The sequence below is a fragment of the Pinus tabuliformis genome, chromosome 2_2, assembly GCF_031772625.1.
Source record: "Pinus tabuliformis cultivar Carrire ecotype Pingquan chromosome 2_2, CPIR1, whole genome shotgun sequence".
In the NCBI taxonomy this organism is placed as follows: Eukaryota; Viridiplantae; Streptophyta; class Pinopsida; order Pinales; family Pinaceae; genus Pinus; species Pinus tabuliformis.
This window is the reverse complement of record NC_142300.1, coordinates 844886949-844910663: the sequence shown is the minus strand read 5'-3', so window position 1 is coordinate 844910663 and position 23715 is coordinate 844886949.

Genomic DNA, 23715 nt, shown 5'->3' with positions numbered 1-23715 from the left:
CCACTGGTTGACTGGTGTTCCCTTGGGAATTTTCCAGCCTCCCTCTGATCCATGCCAATCTAACTGATTTCCTTTGTTCAATGGTCTATTCGATGTACTTGTAGTATGCTCTCGTTTGGGGGCTAGCAAAGCCAATCCCCCATCTATTGTAAAAATTAGTTCTTCCCAGCTGCTCTGTTGCTGAGAAAGACTGTAGCTAACTATCAATCGTATCAACCCATGCTGACTTACTACCGATTCTACATGGTGAGATTTTTTCATGCTTAAGGCAACATCATGTAATAAAGAATTTAAGAACAAAGACAAATTCACAGTGCATTTTTGTTTTAATACAGCTAAAATCTTAAGGTGGCATGGTCTACCACGTCTTTTCTGCCTTCACAGGTGATGTAATTCTAGATGATCTTTGCCAATTCTGCCCACGGTTCTCCCAAGGCTGCTGGTAGAACTCCCTTTCCGTTTCAAGTCAGGTTCTGACCTTCATCTTGGAAGATTTTGATGGTGTCTCGCAGTCTTACCTTCTTCAGAGTCCACACAGATCCAGTGGCTGGTAATCTCAAAACCTCTGCAATTATGTCGTTTGTGACTGCTATCTGTGTCCCTCTTACCATGGAGTGATATTCTTGCAGGTTCTGCAAAAATTCAATTGCCACGGTCTCGTTGGACTATTGTAGACGATTGAGATAAACTATCCATCCTGCCTTTGTTAGGATTTCTCATGTAGCATCAAAGACTGTCAACACTTGTGGTTCTCTATGAATTGATATTCCTGCCATCCTTAGCACACTATAAAAGCACAGAGACAGTAATGAAACAACAGGCTGTTCAAGCTGTTGGAACATCAAGCTTGTTCAAATTTCAAATTATTGCTAATTGTTGCAGAGCATAATGCGGAAATAACTTTGAAATAGCAAGCCATGCAAATTGGAAAATAATATATTGTTAAGCCTTTCTATTCCCAAGTAAAAGTTCTCCAAATGATAAGCTGACACGTATGCCAGTGAATTATGAGGTCACCTACTCCACCCTGCAATGTGATAGGCTGTCCTCGGCCGTCAAATGAGGGAGTGGCATGCTGGACTGACATGATACAGAATCAGAAAGGAGCAACGTATATCGAGATGCCATGTTTACAAGAACGAGAAGATTGCCAAAATCGAGGTATATAATAGAATCGCTTAATAAATAAGAGAATGTCGTGATATGATGCGAGATTTGGAGGATAGGATAGCTTACATGCACAAAAAAGTTCAATACAGTCACGATCAACTTTTTCCGTCATGATTGATTGTAATAGATTTCATGTATTAAAGGTTCGGAGGAATTATGTTCATAATCTTATTTGACCCATTACAAAGTTAGAAGAAGGGATTCATAACTACTATTGGTGTATAAAAATGTGACTTCAATACCATCAACAAATCTCTGTTTCTGATAGGTGTCCATAACCTTGACAGAGTTGTTTATTTCACCCATGGAACCATGATCCTTTTTGTATGCTTAGGAAAGTGTTGTGGAATGTCAAAATGGAGGCCATGTTGCTAGCTTGGTAACCAGATAAATCATAATGCCATTCACTAGGAAGGAGTGAAAGGTGGGCAGGTCGGCTCGTGATGAGACCTCTTGTTCCAAGGACTTTTTATTTTTTTTGATGTGCCTCTTGGATCATATCCCTGGTGTGGTGGCCATATTGGGAATGGCACTTCACTTTCTTCCTTATGATCACGGTAGGTTGGCTCTTAATGAGACCCTCTATCCTTCATTTGACAAACCATGTTAGCAAATTATATAAATTTTTCTTTTTATTTTTTTCTTTTATAAAGTACTTTTCCTATTTATACACAAAGGGTGGTTCAGCACTCCTTAAGAGTAGGGATGATGGAAGAAGTCTTAACATCTCAATAGAAAAATATGCCCTTTGTTCTTATTCCTTAATAATGATCAAAGAAGATTACGGGAATTTAGGAGGAACCATCATGATAAAGATAATCAATCATATCGGTATTAGTAGAACAGTGAAACAAGATGATCAATAGTTGTGTCATTTCCTCTTTTCTCTTATCAATTCAGAGTAATTTCTTGTAAAGATAGCGAATTTTATGTAATTTTCTGATTTTAGTATCCTCTAGTTCTTATATTCATTGCGTAGGTGTATAGCTGTGTTTTAGAAGTGATCCGAATGATAAAACACATAAAGAAGAAAAAGATAAAACAAGTATTGTGCACAAAATCGCAAGCGAAAAGAAAGAAAAAGTCGAAAGTGTTGTGCATTAAGAAGAACAACAGCAAAGAAAACAAGTGCAAGCAAAACAATGCAAAAATGTTGTCTTTTCGAAAAAGGAATAGTAGAAAACGCAAGTGCTATTCCTTTGGAAACAGGAACAAAAAAAAAAAAAATGTTGTTCCTTCGGGAAAGGGAACAGCAGAAAAAATGCACCGTAAAAAAAGAATAACGAACAAAAATGTTGTTCCTTCGGGAAAAGGAACAACAAAAAACTAAAATGTTGTTCCTTTGGAAAAGGGAACAATGGAAAATGAAAATGCGTCATTTCTTCGGAAAAAGGAATAGCAGAAAACGAAAATGTTGTTCCATTGGAAAAAGGAACAACAGAAAACGAAAATGCACCGTTCCTTCGGAAAAGGAACAACAAAAAAAAAATGTCGTTCCTTTAGAAAAAGGAACAATAGAAAACGAAAGTGTTGTTCCTTCGGAAAAAGGAACGGTAGAAGACGAAAATGTTATTCCTTTGTGAAAAGGAACAACAGAAAATGAAAATGCTATTCCTTTGGGAAAAGGAACAAAAGAAAATGAAAATGTTGTTCCTTTGGGAAAAGGAACAGCAAAAAATGAGAAATGCTATTCATTTGGGAAAAGGAACAACAAAAAATGCAAGTGTTGTTCCTTCTGAAGAGGAACAACAAAATGGAGGAAATGTTGTTCCTTTGGAAAGGAACAACAGAGTGCAAAAGTGTTGTTCCTTGAAAAAGGAACAACAAAATGGTGAAATGCTATTCCTTTCGAAAGGAACAGCAAAGTGCAGAGATGCGGTTCCTTAAAAAGGGAACAACAAAGTTGTAAAAATGATGTTCCTTTCGAAAGGAACAACAAGGTGTAAACTGCAAAAATATATACAGAACAAATGAATTATGTACAATGTGTAAGAGTAGTCGAATTACTTAATGAACCAAAGGTGAGGAAGATTTCTCTTCCTCAACCAGAATCTGTATGTCAGAGTCTTCGCGGAGTTGCTGGTAGAAGGATTCCCGAGTAAGTGGTTTGTCGTATAATCGAACTCGATGGCCGTTTTCCTTAAAGGTATGTCCGGATCCATCAATGGTGGTTAGAGTAATGGTGCCATTATCATGTACCTTCTAGATTTCGTATGGTCCCAGCCAGAAAGTCTGAAGTTTCCCAGGAAAATCCTAAAACCTGGAATCGTATAGGAGTGCCCAATCTCCTTCGTGGAAGACTTTCTTTTAATGAGGGTGTCGTGCCAATTGGCTCTCTGTTGTTGGATTAACATAGTATGTTGAAGGGTAGAGAGCCTGATTTCATCTAGCTCATTGATCTGCTGTAATCTATTAATCTGGGCCTCGTCTAAATCTAGACCGACTTCTTGTGTTGTTCGCAGTATCTGTATTTCAAATTCTATTGGAAAGATAGGTTCCTTTCCAAATACTAGCTGGTATGGTGAATAACCGGTAGTACTTCTCCATGTTGTTCTGTATACCCACAATGTTTTTGGCAGTCTTGCAGCCCAATCATGTCTGTGTGACGTAATGGTTTTTGTCAGTATTGCTTCTATTATTTTATTCGTGCTTTCTACTTGACCATTTGCCTGTGGGTGATATGGAGTAGTAATTTTATGCTGAATATGATAGTTTTTTAGTGTTGCAGCAATTTTATTACCAACAAATTATGGTCCTCCATTCGTAATTATATATCTTGGGAGTCCATATTACACAAATATGTGGAACAGGAACTGTATGAAGGAATCCTCTATAGCTCTCGGCAATGCCCCTACTTCAACCCATTTGATGACATATTCTGTTGCTACCAAAATGTATGTTTTCTAATTTGATGATGGGTTAATTGGACCAACAAAATCAACTGCCCATCGTTCAAATGGTTTAATAACTAACTGTGGGTTCAGGGGCATTTCATCAGACTATCCAGGGTGTCCTGTTCTTTGGTAGCTATCACAAGTTTGAACAAACTTCTTTGCATCTTTGAAGATCGTGGGCCAATAATACCCTGTTTGTAGCACCTTGTGACCAGTTCTCCGATCTGCGAAATGTCCGCCACATGGTCCATCGTGGCAAGCTTTCAGGATGTCAAAAATTTCATCTTCACGGATGCATCTCCTGATGTGCATATCTGCCCCTGTATGAAATAGGTAGCCCCCTGTTATGAAACCAGCTCAAGAAAAGATAGAAAAGATAGATCAACGCTTTAGAATTCAGCCTCTTCGAGGGGGCAACCTCCTTTACATTACATAAATGAACAATTCTTGGATGATACAAATGACAAAACCTCCTTTCTATATATAGGAGTCTAAGGAGTCACAATATAATCCAGCCGACCTAACAATAATAATATAAAGCCACACAAATAACGATAGGGGGATTCTATGGGGCACAAAAATAACAATATGGGGGGTAATAGGGGCACAACAATATAAATAAGGGGTATAACTACAATAGTAATGGGGTAATCACTAGTATTATAGGGACCCAACATGCCCCTCTCCTTCAAAAAAGTGTTGTCCTCAACGCTTGAGTAGTTCTGGATACTTTTGCATAAAATTCTCATCCTCCCATGTGGAATCTTCAGCGGATCAGTTCTTCCACTTGATAAGATACTCTGAAATTGATCGATTTCGTAGCTGTCGAGTTCTTGTTTCTGTGACTGCTTCCGATTCCAATATAATTTTTCCTTCCTCATCAAGTTTTGGCAATATTGTTTGAATTGGGAGCTCGTCACCTATAACCTTCTTTAAACATGAAACATGGAAGACTGGGTGCAATCGAGAAGCTGCAGGAAGCTCCAATTTGTATGCCATAGTACCAATCTTTTGCAACACCTTGTACGGACCATAGTACTTTGGTGATAATTTATTATCCTTCTTAGCTTGCTTTAGGGACATTTGCTTATATGGTTGTAGCCGTAGGAATACCCAATCACCTACATCAAAACTTCTTTCACTGCGATGTTGATCTGCCTGTTGTTTCATTCTATTTTGTGCCAACACGAGGTTATCCTTTAAGAGTTGGAGGACTTGTTGTTGATGTTCGATGTGATGTTCCACTGCCTGGACCTTAGAATTTTCTCTTAAATATGATGTGATGGATGGTGGTTGATACCCATAAAGTGCCATAAATGGGGTCATTTTTGTTGCTATATGGAAGGTAGTGTTATACCACCATTCAGCCAGAGGCAACCATTTGACCCATTGTGTCTGGTTATTAGATACAAAGCAATGAAGATATCCTTCCAAACATTTGTTTACTATCTCAGTTTGCCTATCAGATTGAGGATGATAAGATGAGCTATGAGCTAACTGAGTACAAAGACAAGAAAATAATTCTGTCCAAAAATTTCCAGTGAAAATGGGATCTCTGTCACTTACAATAATCTTTGGGTTTCCATGTAGCTTTTGAACTGTTTCCATAAATGAAGTAGAAACTGTACTGGCTTTAAATGGATGTGATAATGCACAAAAGTGTGCATACTTGGTAAGTCTGTCAACTACCACTATGATGACACTCTTTCCCTCAGACTTGGGTAAACCTATGATAAAATCCATTGAAACCTCCTCCCAACGTTGGCTTGCAATGGATAAAGGTTGTAATAGACCCGGTGTCTTAATTGTTTCAACTTTATTTTGCTGGAAAACCAAACATTCCGCCACAAACTTTTGAATATCTGATTTAAGGCCATCCCAAAAAAATTCCTTCTTAACCCTGTGGTAAGTTTTTAAAAATCCTGAGTGCCCTCCTAAGGGAGAAGTGTGCAATTCCATAAGAATCTTTTGTTTTAGCTGGGAATTCTTACATAGGTATAAGCGATCTTTGTACCATGACGAATCATTTTGCCAGCTAAATGTATCAAAAGTACTGGAATCTTGTTGTAGCTTTCGAATAAGTGCCCACACTTCTTTGTCATTCTTCCATTCCTCCCTTGCTTCGCTAATCCAATCCGGTTGGATAATAGAAATGGCACACAACAATGCTTCCACATCCTCATCCTTTCTTGAGAGTGCATCTGCCACCACATTTTGCTTCCCTTTTTTGTAGATGATTTCAAGGTCATAACCCAACATCTTTGTGACCCACTTTTGTTGCTCTTCAGAGGATAATCTTTGTTCTAAAAAGTATTTAAGGCTATCATGATCCGTTTTTACCTTGAAGTGTCTTCCCATTAGGTAGGGTCACCATTTCTTAAGTGCATGGAGTATTGCCAACATTTCCTTCTCATAAATAGCTTTGCTTAAAAACTTTCCCTTGATTGGACGACTTTCAAAAGCAATGGGTCTTTCATCTTGCATTAGAACAACACCAATTCCATTTACTGAAGCATCACATTCCACAATAAAGGTTTTTGTGAAGTCCGGTGTAGCTAAGACCGGTGCTTGGCACATTGCCTCTTTAAGATGTTCAAAGGCCTTTGTTGCTTCTGGACTCCATGAAAATGAATCTTTCTTCAATAATGTTGTTAGAGGTGCTGCATTCTCCCATAATTCTTAACAAACTTGCGATAATACCCTGTCAACCCAAGAAATCCTCGTAGATGCTTTATGGATGTGGGGATTTTCCATTCCTTAATGGCTTTAATTTTGCTAGGGTCTACCTTAACTCCTTCATGAGATACAATATGACCCAAATATTCTACCTCCTGGACTCCAAAGAAACATTTGGATCTTTTTGCATATAATTGTTTCTCCTCCAATAGTTGTAACACCCTGTCAACATGTTCAACATGATCCTTCCAAGGCTTGTTGTAGATTAGTATATCATCAAAAAATACTAACACAAATTTTCTAAGGAATGGTCTGAAAATTGAATTCATCAAACCTTGAAATGTTGAAGGTGCATTGGTAAGGCCAAAAGGCATGACCAAAAATTCATAATGACCCTCATGAGTTCTAAATGCCGTTTTTGGAATGTCTTCAATCTTCATTCTGATTTGATGATATCCCAAACGAAGATCCAACTTGGTGAAGTAAATTGATCCATGCAATTCATCCAGTAATTCATCAATAACAGGAATGGGGAACTTATCTTTAATAGTGAGCTTGTTGAGCTCCCTATAATCTGGACACATGCGCCATGATCCATCCTTCTTGTGCACCAATACTACTGGAGCTAAGAAAGAACTTTGACTCGGTTGAATTATACCAGCCTCTAGCATTTGTTATGAAACCAGCTCACAAAAAGATAGAAAAGAGAGATCCACGCCTTAGAATTCAGCCTCTTCGAAAGGCAACCTCCTTTACATTACACAAATGAACAATTCTTGGATGATACAAATGAAAATACCTCCTTTCTATATATAGGAGTCTAAGTGGTCCCAATACAATCAAAGCCTACATAACAATAATATTGTAGGGCACAAAAATAACAATAGAGGGATTCTATGTGGCACAATAGTAACAATATGGGCACTACATGGGTACATCAATATAAATAAGGGGTATAACTACAATAGTAATGGGGTAATCACTAGTATTATAGGGACCCAACATGCTCCTCTCCTTCAAAAAAGTGTTGTCCTCAACGCTTGAGTAGTTCTGGATACTTCTGCATAAAATTCTCATCCTCCCATGTGGAATCTTCAGTGGATAAGTTCTTCCACTTGATAAGGTACTCTGAAATTGATCGATTTCGTAGCTGTCGAGTTCTTGTTTCTATAACTGCTTCCGGTTCCAATATAATTTTTCCTTCTCGTCAAGTTCTGGCAATATTGTTTGAATTGGGAGCTTGTCGCCTATAACCTTCTTTAAGCATGAAACATGGAAAACTGGGTGCAATCGAGAAGCTGCAGGAAGCTCCAATTTGTATGCCATAGTACCAATCTTTTGCAACACCTTGTACGGACCATAATACTTTGGTGATAATTTATTATCCTTCTTAGCTTGCTTGAGGGACATTTGCTTATATGGTTGTAGCCGTAGGAATACCCAATCACCTACATCAAAACTTCTTTCACTGCGATGTTGATCTGCCTGTTGTTTCATTCTATTATGTGCCAACACGAGGTTATCCTTTAAGAGTTGGAGGACTTGTTGTTGATGTTCGATGTGATGTTCCACTGCCTGAACCTTAGAATTTTCTCTTAAATATGATGTGATGGATGGTGGTTGATACCCATAAAGTGCCATAAATGGGGTCATTTTTGTTGCTGTATGAAAGGAAGTGTTATACCACCATTCAGCCAGAGGCAACCATTTGACCCATTGTGTCTGTTTATCAGATACAAAGCAACGAAGATATCCTTCCAAACATTTGTTTACTATCTCAGTTTGCCCATCAGATTGAGGATGATAAGATGAGCTATGAGCTAACTGAGTACCAAGACAAGAAAATAATTCTGTCCAAAAATTTCCAGTGAAAATGGGATCTCTGTCACTTACAATAATCTTTGGGTTTCCATGTAGCTTTTGAATTGTTTCCATAAATGCAGTAGAAACTGTACTGGCTTTAAATGGATGTGATAATGCACAAAAGTGTGCATACTTGGTAAGTCTGTCAACTACCACCATGATGACACTCTTTCCCTCAGACTTGGGTAAACCTGTGATAAAATCCATTGAAACCTCCTCCCAACGTTGGCTTGGAATGGATAAAGGTTGTAATAGACCCGGTGTCTTAATTGTTTCAACTTTATTTTGTTGGCAAACCAAACATTCCGCCACAAACTTTTGAATATCTGATTTAAGGCCATCCCAAAAAAATTCCTTCTTAACCCTGTGGTAAGTTTTTAAAAATCCTGAGTGCCCTCCTAAGGGAGAAGTGTGCAATTCCATAAGAATCTTTTGTTTTAGCTGGGAATTCTTACAGAGGTATAAGCGATCTTTGTACCATAACGAATCATTTTTCCAGCTAAATGTATCAGACATACTGGAATCTTGTTGTAGCTTTCGAATAAGTGCCCACACTTCTTCGTCATTCTTCCATTCCTCCCTTGCTTCATTTATCCAATCTGGTTGGATAATAGAAATAGTGCACAACAATGCTTCCACATCCTCATCCTTTCTTGAGAGTGCATCTGCCACCACATTTTGCTTCCCTTTTTTGTAGATGATTTCAAAGTCATAACCCAACATCTTTGTGACCCACTTTTGTTGCTCTTCAGAGGATAATCTTTGTTCTAAAAAGTATTTAAGGCTATCATGATCCGTTTTTACCTTGAAGTGTCTTCCCATTAGGTAGGGTCGCCATTTCTTAAGTGCATGGAGTATTGCCAACATTTCCTTCTCATAAATAGCTTTGCTTAAAAACTTTCCCTTGATTGGACGACTTTCAAAAGCAATGGGTCTTTCATCTTGCATTAGAACAGCACCAATTCCATTTCCTGAAGCATCACATTCCACAATAAAGGTTTTTGTGAAGTCCGGTGTAGCTAAGACCGGTGCTTGGCACATTGCCTCTTTAAGATGTTCAAAGGCCTTTGTTGCTTCCGGAGTCCATGAAAATGCATCTTTCTTCAATAATGTTGTTAGAGGTGCTGCTATTCTCCCATAATTCTTAACAAACTTGCGATAATACCCTGTCAACCCAAGAAATCCTCGCAGATGCTTTATGGATGTGGGGATTTTCCATTCCTTAATGGCTTTAATTTTGCTAGGGTCTACCTTAACTCCTTCATGAGATACAATATGACCCAAATATTCCACCTCCTGGACTCCAAAGAAACATTTGGATCTTTTTGCATATAATTGTTTCTCCTCCAATAGTTGTAGCACCCTGTCAACATGTTCAACATGATCCTTCCAAGACTTGCTGTAGATTAGTATATCATCAAAAAATACTAACACAAATTTTCTAAGGAATGGTTTGAAAATTGAATTCATCAAACCTTGAAATGTTGAAGGTGCATTGGTAAGGCCAAAAGGCATGACCAAAAATTCATAATGACCCTCATGAGTTCTAAATGTTGTTTTCGGAATGTCTTCAATCTTCATTCTGATTTGATGATATCCTGAACGAAGATCCAACTTGGTGAAGTAAATTGATCCATGCAATTCATCCAGTAATTCATCAATGACAGGAATGGGGAACTTATCTTTAATAGTGAGCTTGTTGAGCTCCCTATAATCCGGACACATGCGCCATGATCCATCCTTCTTGTGCACCAATACTACTGGAGCAGAGAAAGAACTTTGACTCGGTTGAATTATACCAGCCTCTAGCATTTCTGCAACCATACGTTCAATTTCACTTTTTTGGACATAGGGATATCTGTACGGCCTGATGTTTGGAGGAACACTTCCTGGAATCAGATGAATAGCATGATCATGATCACGCATAGGTGGGAGACCTTTGGGAGTCTCAAATACCTTGGAATGATTGTCCAGGACTTTTTGGAGATCTGGAGAAATAGATGATTCCAATGTGGAAACATCTAGCGAACATAATTGTGCAATTACACCTCTTTGCTCCTTTTTTAGAAGCTTTGTCATACCATTAGAGCTGATTATCTTTCCTGGTTTCCCTGCAATACCCCTTAATTCAACTTCCTTTCCTTCCACAGAAAATTTCATGAAAAGTTCTTGAAAATTAAAAGCTATTGTACCCAAGGATTGTAGCCATTGGACTCCTAGTACAACATCAGCACCTCCCATTGGAATGGAAAGCATTGGGCTAGTCAATACATATTCTCCCATGGATAGCTTGATATTATGGCACTTTCCAGAACAATTTATTGTTCCTCCATTTGCAATCATCACTTGACACTCTGGTGCTGGATATAGGAAGCAATTCAATTCTTTTGCTACCCTACAATGAATAAAATTGTGGGTGCTTCCTGAATCAATCAACACTATTACCTTTTTCTTCTTGATTTGTCCTTCTATCTTGATGGTTTGAGGAGTGGTAATTCCCGCCAATGCATTACAAGATATGGTCGGATTTATTTGTTCTTCATCTAGGCTTTGTTCCTGGAATATATCCTCTTCTTTTGACCTTTCTTGCTCCTTTTCTTCTTCCTCTTCACAATCTATGTAGAATAATTTCTTCTCAGCACACTTATGACCTTTTGTGTATTTGCTATCACAATTGTAACAAAGCCCTTTTGCTCTTTTTTCTTCCAATTGTTGTGGTGTCAACCTTGTAGGTTGTGGAAGACTATGGGCAACAACACTTCCGTCTTTATAGTTGTGAATGGTATGCTTCCTAGTTGCCATAATTTTGCTTTCCATTTTTCTTGCTAACCTGAATGCCTTCTCTAATGAATCAGGTTCCCAAAGGCGCACATCATGTTGGATATTATCCTTTAAAGACCCTATGAACACATCAATCCTATGCTCCTCTGGAATATCTTTTACCCTTATGTTCAATTTTTGGAACTCCTCAATGTGCTCCATTATTGAACCCTTTTGTTTGAGACTTATCAATTGGCTAAAAAAAGTGTTGCTTTTTGTATCCTCATAATGTGCTATCAATTCTTCCGTAAAAATTGCCCAAGTGATAAATTGTTTACGAGAACAAAGCCATTGATACCATACAAACTGATTTGGTTCCAAATATAAAGTTGCCATACGTACCTTTTGTGTGTTTTGCACATTATTGAGATCGAAGAATTGCTCCATCTGTAATATCCATGTGGCGGGATCCTTGCCATCAAACTTCCTCACATCGATTTTTGGAACATGGTGAGTCTTCGATCCAACATTAAGTCTATGGAATCATGATTAACATTTCTTTTGTTCTCATAATGAGTTTCCTTTACTACCTTTTCACCATTAGTGACCCTTTCTTGTAGCAACTTCTTCAATTCAGCCATCTTATCATCCATGCCATCAATTTTAGTGTCAATATTAGCTTCCATGCCATCCATCTTAGCTTCCATTCCCTTTATCTTAGATTCCACGCCATTTACCTTAGATTCCACGCCACTTATCTTAGCTTCTGTTAGCTTTTGTGAGCGTGACATTTGTTGCACTTGTTCTTGTAATTTTGATATATCATGTAGCATTTCTTCCTCTTCTTCATGAGTCATGCTAGAGCTTTCAGGTTCCTTACTAGGTGTTTGCATTTTCTTTCCTCGGGGCATCAGTTACCGATAATAATGCTTTACTATGCCCTTTGAATTTCGTTAAACCAAGCTTACACAAAAATAAAAAAAAAACTACACACCTTTTTTCACTTTATAGAAGCCTGATATTGAATCTGATGTATCTCTGTAATTTCGGATCATCCAATTCTGAAATTGCTACCTGTAGTAGCCTTCTGCGTCCTCTTTCCAATGCCACAAGTCTGAGCCAAATTGGATTCTCCAAGGAAGAGTTATGTGAAATCTCCCACAGTGACTTGCTTTTAGACTGGTTCAGTAGAGCGAACTTGTACGACGTGCCACGAGTCACTGTTTCAACCTTTGAATCTAAAACACACATACAAGAAACTACAGTCCGTCCTCTTTCTGTACCTTTTTACGAAATTTCAATCCGATCCTCAGAGAGAGAGTTATGACGATTTTCCCCAGGTCACCTGTTTTGAATGTAATTCAGGAGTCTGCAAAAAGGCCAACTTCCTCAGATCATATCTCCGAAAATATCACGCAAAAGCTCTGAAATTCGGACCCAAGGTTCAGCGCCAATTCTTCTCAAATGGGTTTTTTTTTTGCGACTTCTGAAACGTCACAAAAAAAGGTTATAGCGAAAATGCCACGATGACCTGTTTGGAGCAGCGAAACCCTAGAATCCAAAGCTCTGATACCAAATGTTATGAAACCAGCTCACAAAAAGATAGAAAAGAGAGATCCACGCCTTAGAATTCAGCCTCTTCGAGGGGGAAACCTCCTTTACATTACATAAATGAACAATTCTTGGATGATACAAATGAAAAACCTCCTTTCTATATATAGGAGTCTAAGGGTCCCAATATAATCAAGCCTACATAACAATAATATTATAGGGCGCAACAATAACAATAGTGGGCTTCTATGTGGCACAATAGTAACAATATGGGCACTACATGGGTACATCAATATAAATAAGGGGTATAACTACAATAGTAATGGGGTAATCACTAGTATTATAGGGACCCAACAGCATTTCTGCAACCATACGTTCAATTTCACTTTTTTGGACATAGGGATATCTGTACGGCTTGATGTTTGGAGGAACACTTCCTGGAATCAGATGAATAGCATGATCATGATCACGCATAGGTGGGAGACCCTTGGGAGTCTCAAATACCTTGGAATGATTGTCCAAGACTTTTTGGAGATCCGGAGAAATAGATGATTCCAATGTGGAAACATCTAGCGAGCATAATTGTGCAATTACACCTCTTTGCTCCTTTCTTAGAAGCTTTGTCATACCATGAGAGCTGATTATCTTTCCTGGTTTCCCTGCAATACCCCTTAATTCAACTTCCTTTCCTTCCAAAGAAAATTTGATGAAAATTTCTTGAAAATTAAAAGCTATTGTACCCAAGGATTGTAGCCATTGGACTCCAAGTACAACATCCGCACCTCCCATTGGAATGGAAAGAATTGGGCTAGTCAATACATATTCTCCCATGGATAGCTTGATATTATGGCACTTTCCAGAGCAATTTATTGTTCCTCCATTTGCAATCATCACTTGACACTCTGGTGCTGGATATAGGAAGCAATTCAATTCTTTTGCTACCCTACAATGAATAAAATTGTGGGTGCTTCCTGAATCAATCAACAATATTACCTTTTTCTTCTTGATTTGTCCTTCTATCTTGATGGTTTGAGGAGTGGTAATTCCCGCCAATGCATTACAAGATATGGTCGGATTTATTTTTTCTTCATCTAGGCTTTGTTCCTGGAATATATCCTCTTCTTTTGACCTTTCTTGCTCCTTTTCTTCTTCCTCTTCACAATCTATGTAGAATAATTTCTTCTCAGCACACTTACGACCTTTTGTGTATTTGCTATCACAATTGTAACAAAGCCCTTTTGCTCTTTTTTCTTCCAATTGTTGTGGTGTAAACCTTGTAGGTTGTGGAAGACTATGGGCAACAACACTTCCATCTTTATAGTTGTGAATGGTATGCTTCCTAGTTGCCATAATTTTGCTTTCCATTTTTCTTGCTAACCTGAATGCCTTCTCTAATGAATGAGGTTCCCAAAGGCGCACATCATGTTGGATATTATCCTTTAAAGACCCTATGAACACATCAATCCTATGCTCCTCTGGAATATCTTTTACCCTTATGTTCAATTTTTGGAACTCCTCAATGTGCTCCATTATTGAACCCTTTTGTTTGAGACTTATCAATTGGCTAAAAAAAGTGTTGCTTTTTGTATCCTCATAATGTGCTATCAATTCTTCCGCAAAAATTGCCCAAGTGATAAATTGTTTACGAGAACAAAGCCATTGGTACCATACAAACTAATTTGGTTCCAAATATAAAGTTGCCTTACGTACCTTTTGTGTGTTTTGCACATTATTGAGATCGAAGAATTGCTCCATCTGTAATATCCATGTGGCGGGATCCTTGCCATCAAACTTCCTCATATCGATTTTTGGAACGTGGTGAGTCTTCAATCCAACATTAGAGTCTATGGAATCATGATTAACATTTCTTTTGTTCTCATCATGAGTTTCCTTTACTACCTTTTCACCATTAGTGACCCTTTCTTGTAGCAAGTTCTTCAATTCTTCCATGTCTGTCTTCAAATCTATCTTCAAATTTACCATCGAATCCTCCATCTTAGCTTCCATGCCCTTTATCTTAGATTCCACGCCATTTATCTTAGATTCCATGCCACTTATCTTAGCTTCTGTTAGCTTTTGTGAGCGTGACATTTGTTGCACTTGTTCTTGTAATTTTGATATATCATGTAGCATTTCTTCCTCTTCTTCATGAGTCATGCTAGAGCTTTCAGGTTCCTTACTAGGATTTTGCATTTTCTTTCCTTTGGGCATCAGTTACCGATAATAATGCTTTACTATGCCCTTTGAATTCCGTTAAACCAAGCTTACATAAAAATTTAAAAACAAAACTACACACCTTTTTTCACTTTATAGAAGCCTGATATTGAATCTGATGTATCTCTGTAATTTCAGATCATCTAGTTCTGAAATTGCTACCTGTAGTAGCCTTCTGCATCCTATTTCCAATGCCACAATTCTGAGCCAAATTGGATTCTCCAAGTAAGAGTTATGTGAAATCTCCCACAGTGACTTGCTTTTAGACTGGTTCAGTAGAGCGAACTTGTACGACGTGCCACGAGTCACTGTTTCAACCTTTGAGTCTGAAACACACACACAAGAAACCAAAGTCCGTCCTCTTTTTGTACCTTTTTATGAAATTTCAATCCGATCCTCAGAGAGAGAGTTATGACGATTTTCCCCAGGTCACCTGTTTTGAATGTAATTCAGGAGTCGCAGAAAGGCCAACTTCCTCAGTTCATATCTCCGAAAATATCATGTGAAAAGCTCTGAAATTCGGACCCAAGGTTTAACGCCAATTCTTCTCAAATGGGTTTTGTTTTTGACTTCTAAAACGTCACAGAAAAAACGTTATAGTGAAAATGCCACGATGACCTGTTTGGAGCAGCGAAACCCTAGAATCCAAAGCTCTGATACCAAATGTTATGAAACCAGCTCAAGAAAAGATAGAAAAGATAGATCAACGCTTTAGAATTCAGCCTCTTCGAGGGGGAAACCTCCTTTACATTACATAAATGAACAATTCTTTGATGATACAAATGACAAAACCTCCTTTCTATATATAGGAGTCTAAGGAGTCACAATATAATCCAGCCGACCTAACAATAATAATATAAAGCCACACAAATAACAATAGGGGGATTCTATGGGGCACAAAAATAACAATATGGGGGGTAATAGGGGCACACCAATATAAATAAGGGGTATAACTACAATAGTAATGGGGTAATCACTAGTATTATTCGTGCTTTCTACTTGACCATTTGCCTGTGGGTGATATGGAGTAGTAATTTTATGCTGAATATGATAGTTTTTTAGTGTTGCAGCAATTTTATTACCAACAAATTGTGGTCCTCCATTCGTAATTATATATCTTGGGAGGCCATATTACACAAATATGTGGAACAAGAACTGTATGAAGGAATCCTCTATAGCTCTCGGCAATGCCCCTACTTAAACCCATTTGATGACATATTCTGTTGCTACCAAAATGTATGTTTTCTAATTTGATGATGGGTTAATTGGACCAACAAAATCAACTGCACATCGTTCAAATGGTTCAATAACTAACTGTGGGTTCAGGGGCATTTCATCAGACTGTCCAGGGTGTCCTGTTCTTTGGTAGCTATCATAAGTTTGAACAAACTTCTTTGCATCTTTGAAGATCGTGGGCCAATAATACCCTGTTTGTAGCACCTTGTGACCAGTTCTCCGATCTGCGAAATGTCTGCCACATGGTCCATCGTGGCAAGCTTTCAGGATGTCAAAAATTTCATCTTCACGGATGCATCTCCTGATGTGCATATCTGCCCCTGTATGAAATAGGTAGCCCCCAATCCAAGAAAATCGAGTACTACACTGGAAAATCTGCTTTCGTTCATTGGGGGTCAAATGTTTTGGTAATTTGCTTACTTCTAAATAATTCGCAACATCAGCATACCAGGGTGTTTTAACAGTGATAGCAAAAAATTTTCATCTGGAAATTGAACTTCGACTGCTACTACATCCACTGGTTTTGGCATTCGTGAGAGAAAATCAGCTACATGATTTTCTTTTCCCGGTTGATCCTTTATTGTGATATCAAATTCATGCAATAAAATCAGCCATTTGGTTACTCTACCATTTATGATTGGTTTATTCGCTAAGTATTTTATGGTAGAGTGATCTATATATATAGAATAACAGGGTATCCAGTGATATAATGCCTAAATTAATTGACGACATGTATTACAGCTAAAAATTCCTTTTCATTCATAGTATAGTTCAATTCAGCAGGAGACAAGTTTCTGCTAATATAATAAATCACATATGGTTTTTTATATTCTTCCTGCCCAAGGACTGCTCCAATAGTTGTGTCTGAGGCATCTGATGAAATTTGAAATGGCAGGTCCCAATTTGGTGCTCGGAGTACTGGGGCTGTTGACTCAAGTTTTTTCAGATCCTCAAAAGTGTGATCACATTTTTCTGTCCAAACAATGTCAACATTCCCTTTCAGTGCATATAAAGGTGCAACAATATGAGAAAAATGTTCTACAAATCTTCTATAATAACTAGAAAATCTAAGAAAACTGTGTACCTCTGTCTGAGTGGTAGGAGTAGGTATTAACAAGATTATCTGAATTTTGGCCGGATCTACCTGTATTCCAACTCCTAAAATATAGTGGCCTAGAATAAGTCCTTCAGTCATCATCATATAGCATTTCTCATGGCTCAGACAGAGCCTGGTGGCAATGCATCACTGCAGCACTTTTTCTAGTGTGTCTAATGCTGGGTCGAAATCATCTCCGTATGGTGTAAAATCATCCATATATACTTCGAGCCCTTCATTTATTAAATATGAAAAGATGCTGAGGATAGCCCTTTGAAATGTGGCAGGGGAATTGCATAGGCCAAAAGGTAAAACTCTGTAGGAAAATGTTCCCCAAGGACAGGTAAAAGTAGTCTTGTCTTGGTCTTCAGGGGCAATCTGAATCTGATTGTATCCACTGAAGCCATCCAAGAAAGAAAAGAATTTCTTTCCTGCTAACGTATCTAATACCTGGTCAATGAATGGAAGGGGAAAGTGGTCTTTTTGTGTTGCTTTATTTAGCTCTCTATAATCTACACAAATCCTCCATTTTCCATTCTTCTTTGGCACCACTACAAGTGGAGAGACCCATTTGCTATCGGAGATTGGGTAAATAAAGTTCACATCTAAAAGTTTTTGAAGTTCAGCTTTTACAATGTCTTTTAGGTGAGGGTTAAGTCTCCTTTGTGGTTGGTGAACAAGTCTTGCATCCTTTTCTATGTAAATGTGGTGTGTACATAACTAGGGATCAATTCCTTTCATGTCAGGATAATCCCATGCAAATGCTTCTTTGTATTTTCTCAGTAGCTGGATTAGCTTCTCTTCTTGTTCTGGAGTCAGGTTGCCATTAATGTTTAAAGTTTTTCCTGGCTCAATTTCTACAGTTTTGCTATTTGATACAGAGGTAGTAGGTATTGTTTGATCATGAGTGTCTTTGAGAGGATCTTCTTCTAATTCATTATCAAATGCTACTTCTATCATATGACATTGTATGTGGGATCTAGATTTAGTTTGGCTAAGAAAGTTGTTAATGACATCATCCTCTGTTTGATCTTTGAAATCAAGGGCATCTTCTATGGTTAATGGGGATCTAATATTTTCGGTGAGGTATAATACAGGATGTTTGTTAGTTTTCATTATTGTGACACTTGGCTGGGCTGGAGGATATAAGGCTAGATTCTTGATATTAGCCCCTCTAGTTATGGTCATGCTGCCTTGTCGACAGCCAATATAAGCGTCAATGGTTGCAAGCCAAGGTCTGCCTAAAATAAATGGATGTCCATCAAGTCGGTTTTTGGGGTTTATTATCAAAAAGTCAGCAGGATACTCCCAGGAATCAACGGATACCATGACATCATGTAGTGTGCCTTCTGGCCTAACCATAGATCGGTCAGCCAGTTCTAATAAAGTGGAAGTTGGTTCTACTGATGTAATGCCCAGTTTTTGACAAGTGGTGGTTGTTAGGATATTAATTGCAGCCCCTAAATCAACTAAGGCATTTGCAAAAGTTTGCCCATCGATTTGTACTGTTACTATTGGATTTCCTGGGTCTTCATATTTAATGGGTGTTTCTTTTCCTGATAATAGGTCGGATAAGGTGCCAACTACTTGGACTGTTGGGTTATTTGTTATTCTCCTCCTTGGTTTTTTTATACATAGCTCTTTGATGGTTTTTGCATATATTGGGATGTCTTGGATGGCTTGGAGGAGTGGAATTTTTATGTACATATTTTTAAGTTCTCCCAGAATGTCAAAATCAGGATGTTGTATAGGTCGAGGTATAATTAATAATTCTGGGAATGGAGGAGAAGATGTGATTACTTGATCATGAGTTTGTTATCTGATCAAATCCTCTTCTTGCAGTGATTGTTCAATAGGTAACTAATTTTCAACTTGAGAGGTTTTATCTCCCTATGTTTCTATGATGCGCCCAGATCTTAATTGAAGGTCATTACACTCCCTTAGATCGGTTTCTATCTCTAGTGTTTCAATTATTGAATGGATTGGATCAGTTTGTTATTCAAATTATGGTTGGGTTGGGCTGGGAGTTGCAGTCTTAAGTTAGACTGGGGGTTTTGTTGTAATGCTGGCAGTGTAGGTTGAGGAAGTAGAATGGTTCCTACTGGCTGATTCATTGGTCTTTGTGAGTTTGTCTGCGAGGCTTGACTCTGTGAAGTAGGAGGGGACCATTGTGCTGGATATACATTATTTTGCCAATATGGTGGGGCATAGGGAAAATTTGGCCAATTGGGTTGATTTGCTTGATTCGGCCATGGTGAAGTAAATGGTTGCTGTGACCAATTTGAGAATGGAGGTTGATTTTGCCATATAGTGTTATATTGCTGAGTATGATATTGTGGAGGCTGAAAAGAAGAAGCTGGATCGGAGAACATACCTGATTGTCGCGGCTGCCATTGACGGCACTGATTAAGTAGTTACACCGGTTCTGGCTCTTCTTCCACTTCCTTGTAGACTTCTTTCAATCCAAGAAGTGAGGGAAAGCTTTCTGTAGGATGGTCTTTTGTACACATGGCGCAAACTTGAACCGCATCTAACGGACACTCTTCGTGGCTGTGTTTCTTTCTGCATCTGGGGCAGAAGATTGCCAAATTTTGTTCTACCTCTGCTTGTTTATGCTTGGCCTGCATAATATCAAGTTGTATTTTCAGAGTCCCCAATATGTCGGTTTTAAAATTTTCTAATAAATTTCCAATTTTTGTGTGAGTTACTCCTTCTGCAGAAATTTTGTTATCTCTTGAAAACCTATCATGTTCTGTTGGTTTTAGTCTTATGCTGCCTCTTGAACTTCTGATAAATTAATAATGTGAACAAAACTTTCCTGATAAATATCTCCTTTTCCATAATATTTAGTTTTTCAATCCATTGTTCCTTCATTCCTCTAATTAATGTTGTTTTTAATACATTATTAGGTAAGGGTAATGATGCATATTTGAAGATTTTACTGAAAACGCTCAACATATTCTTCTAATGTTTCATTTGGTCTGGCTACCATCTAAAATATTTCATCTTTTAACTCTCTAGACCTGTAATAATCCTGATATTTTTTTAGAAAAGACTCTTTCATTTGATCCGAGATATATATAACACCACCACCCAACCCCATAAACCATCTTAAAGCAGCCCCTTTTAATGTAGAGGGAAATAATTTCAGTTTCTAGGGATCTATGGTATAGTCATAGCCTCTACACAGCACATCAAATTAAAAAAAAATGCATCTGGATCTTCTGATGTAAGGCCATGAAATGTAGGGATATGCTAGAGAGGAATTGCTTTCATAGGAGCATTAGCTGCAGTGTCCATAATGGGATATTGTAATGTAGAAGTTTGGGTGTTTGGCTGGTTTTGGGCCATTTGGTCAAATATGTGCCAATAATCTTCTGGGATGTCTAGGAGGGTATTTCTAGGCTGACGAGGGGGATTGGCTTCAACAGGAATGGCCTTAACAACACTTCCTTTATCTGGGATGATGAGAGTTCCTAATGTTTGGGGGGATTTTGGTTCTTGAGGTTCTTCAACTTTGTTATGGATGATTTTTGCAGCACTTCCCTTATCTGGGCTGCTTAATGGTGGAATTATCCCAAGAGGAGATCTTGGTTCTTCAGTTTCCTCGGTTTCTCCTCTCCCTTCACAGAGGTTGCTAAGGCTCCCTTCTTGCAATGATTTTGGGCTAGAATTCTCAGTTTCTTAAAAATCTTGCTCTTCGGTGTGATTATGCACCTCAGTAAAGGCTATAGATGGTGATCTTGTGGCATGAAGGGAACTAGTAGGTTGTCTAGAAGTAACTTTTCTAGGTCCTACTAAAGGCTGAGATTCTGCTTTCTTAAGGATTTCATCTATAAAGGTTGATCGGCCAAGGGTCACCGGCCCCTTAGCTTTATCAGGCTTGGGTAGAGGTTTAGGATTCTTTTCTGGCTTTTTCTGCTTAGTCATGCACACAAATCAAATGCTAATTTCTACTAAAAAAAATAGCAACAAATCTGCAGGAAAGTGGGCAGGAGAGCAGGGCTATTACATGCTCCGCACGCAGGTTCTTACCTTCCGTTTTTAAAACCCAATTCTATCCTAACAGGTTCTTACACTGCTCTATAAAAGAAACAAATGGCTACACTCTTCCCTGGCAACGACGCCAAAATGTTGAGCAATAAAAAGGGTCTTTTTCACCACTATTTACCCTACATTAATTGTCAATCCAAGAACGATTTGTTATCTCAAAGAGTGTACTCAGTTTGAGGCGGTCATTTGTCAGAGTAATGCTAGTAGTATAGTGCTCTAGATACAAGAGTAAATGGATGCTTGGAATGAAATCTACTTGCAAAAAGAAACCTAAGACTCAAATCATGTGTTCAGAAAGCTACAACAATTTATCAGTCAAGGGTACAGTAATGGTAACCCTTCCCTCTGCAAACTGATGTAATAAAAAAAACACTCAAAGAAAGGATCATCAATCTGGGCACTAGACAAAATGTGTCGATGTTCACTACAGTCTCAGACCTTCTGCACACCAAAGCAATGATAACTTCAAATGACAAGAAATGGAACAGGAACTATCTTTATAAACAAGATTGAACAACAAAACCTTAATCTACGGAAATGAATGCAACAATAATTATAACCTACAGGAATTAAGTAACAGCCTTTTAATTGAATAGTAAACAGAAATGGAACAACGAACTAACAGAAATAAAATATAGAACAACAACTTAAATCAAATATGAATGTACAACAATCCAAATTAAACACGCGACACACTTAACATTAAAAGGAACAATAATCTGAGCTTCGATACAATAAGCATGAATCACAGCTATAAAGTAACAACAATTGCAACCACAACGGAACAACAATCCTGAATGAACAACAATCACAATTTAAGAATAAACCATATCGTAGTACCGATTTAGGAATATATAGCACTGTTAATCTATAATCGAATGGCAATCTGTAAGGAACAATAATGTTATATCAATTGTAAAAAGGATCAACAATGTGATATAAAGTTAGAATGAATATCATAGCATTCCTGTTTTAGATAATAATATTACTTGGTCAAGTAGAAATAACAGAGCTGATATGTAAAACAGTAAAGCGCATCAGATTATTGAACAGAGTAAATGGAAGAAATCAAAACACACATGAATCAGAAATGATGGTGTTAGCCTCCTATACCAATAGGTTCTCATTTCTCATGATTGATAGTAGAAGTGCCAAAAATGTCTACCTTCCATGCTGATAAGGTTCCATTTTTGTGAAAGAAGCAGACAATTTAAAAAATGTAAAGAGGGTATGCCTTAAAAGAAAAATCAAAGGGCGAGAAAGGAATTGGTCAATCAAAAAATAAAAGAAATGAACCCCAAACAAAGACCATGAAAGTGGCTAGTCCAAATTGCCACTACTGTTTTGATGGATGGTCCAACAGCTCAAGCTGGGCCTCACCATGTTTTAAATTGCAAGTTGCAGATTAAAGAGGAAGTACCTGATCAAATAGTTCAAGCTTGACAGATGATTAGGTTGATAGAGAAAGAAAGGAGCCCAACTGCTTAATCCTGGCCCTTGGAAGTCATAAGGGTAGACTTGGAGAGGAGGGCAGCAAAAAGAAAACAAAATTATCAGGGTTTGCAAGACTAAGTGCACCCATACAAAGTGAAGAAAAAATGTTAGGCATAATAGGCAGGGTAGGCAGTTGAAGGTTTCAGAAGGAAAAATCCAAGCACATCACTTGGAGCAAACCAAAGTGACCATCAACAGGAAAGACAAGAGCAGTGGCCTATGTGGCAGAGTGCCAAATCATCACTAACTTCCCTCATCCCCTTCAAAGTTTCTGTTATCACAAAATCACACACTGAAGGCTGCCAATTAGCAAGATTATGTGTAACTATTTCAAACCAAGCTTTGGACTAAGGCTTAGCCTCCTTAGTCTGAGAGGGCTCTCTCACAAATTGTGAATATTGATTAATGACAAGGAAAGATGGCTAACTCTTATAAGACACATGAAGAAAATATGCTGGCTGGACAAATATCAAATTAATTCCCATTGGGCTTATGGAGTCACTAAAATCTCAGTAAACAATGGCACTATCCTTTCATAGAAATCAGGGCACTTTACATCTAATGTTCAAACATAACTTATATGAAACACAGTTTGCCAAGCATACAGGAAGTCAGAGCATGAAACATGAGTTCTGAGTGATTATGCAATAACAAGACTGTAAAAGAACACTAAAGAGAATAACCATCACACATTTGAACAATAAGATC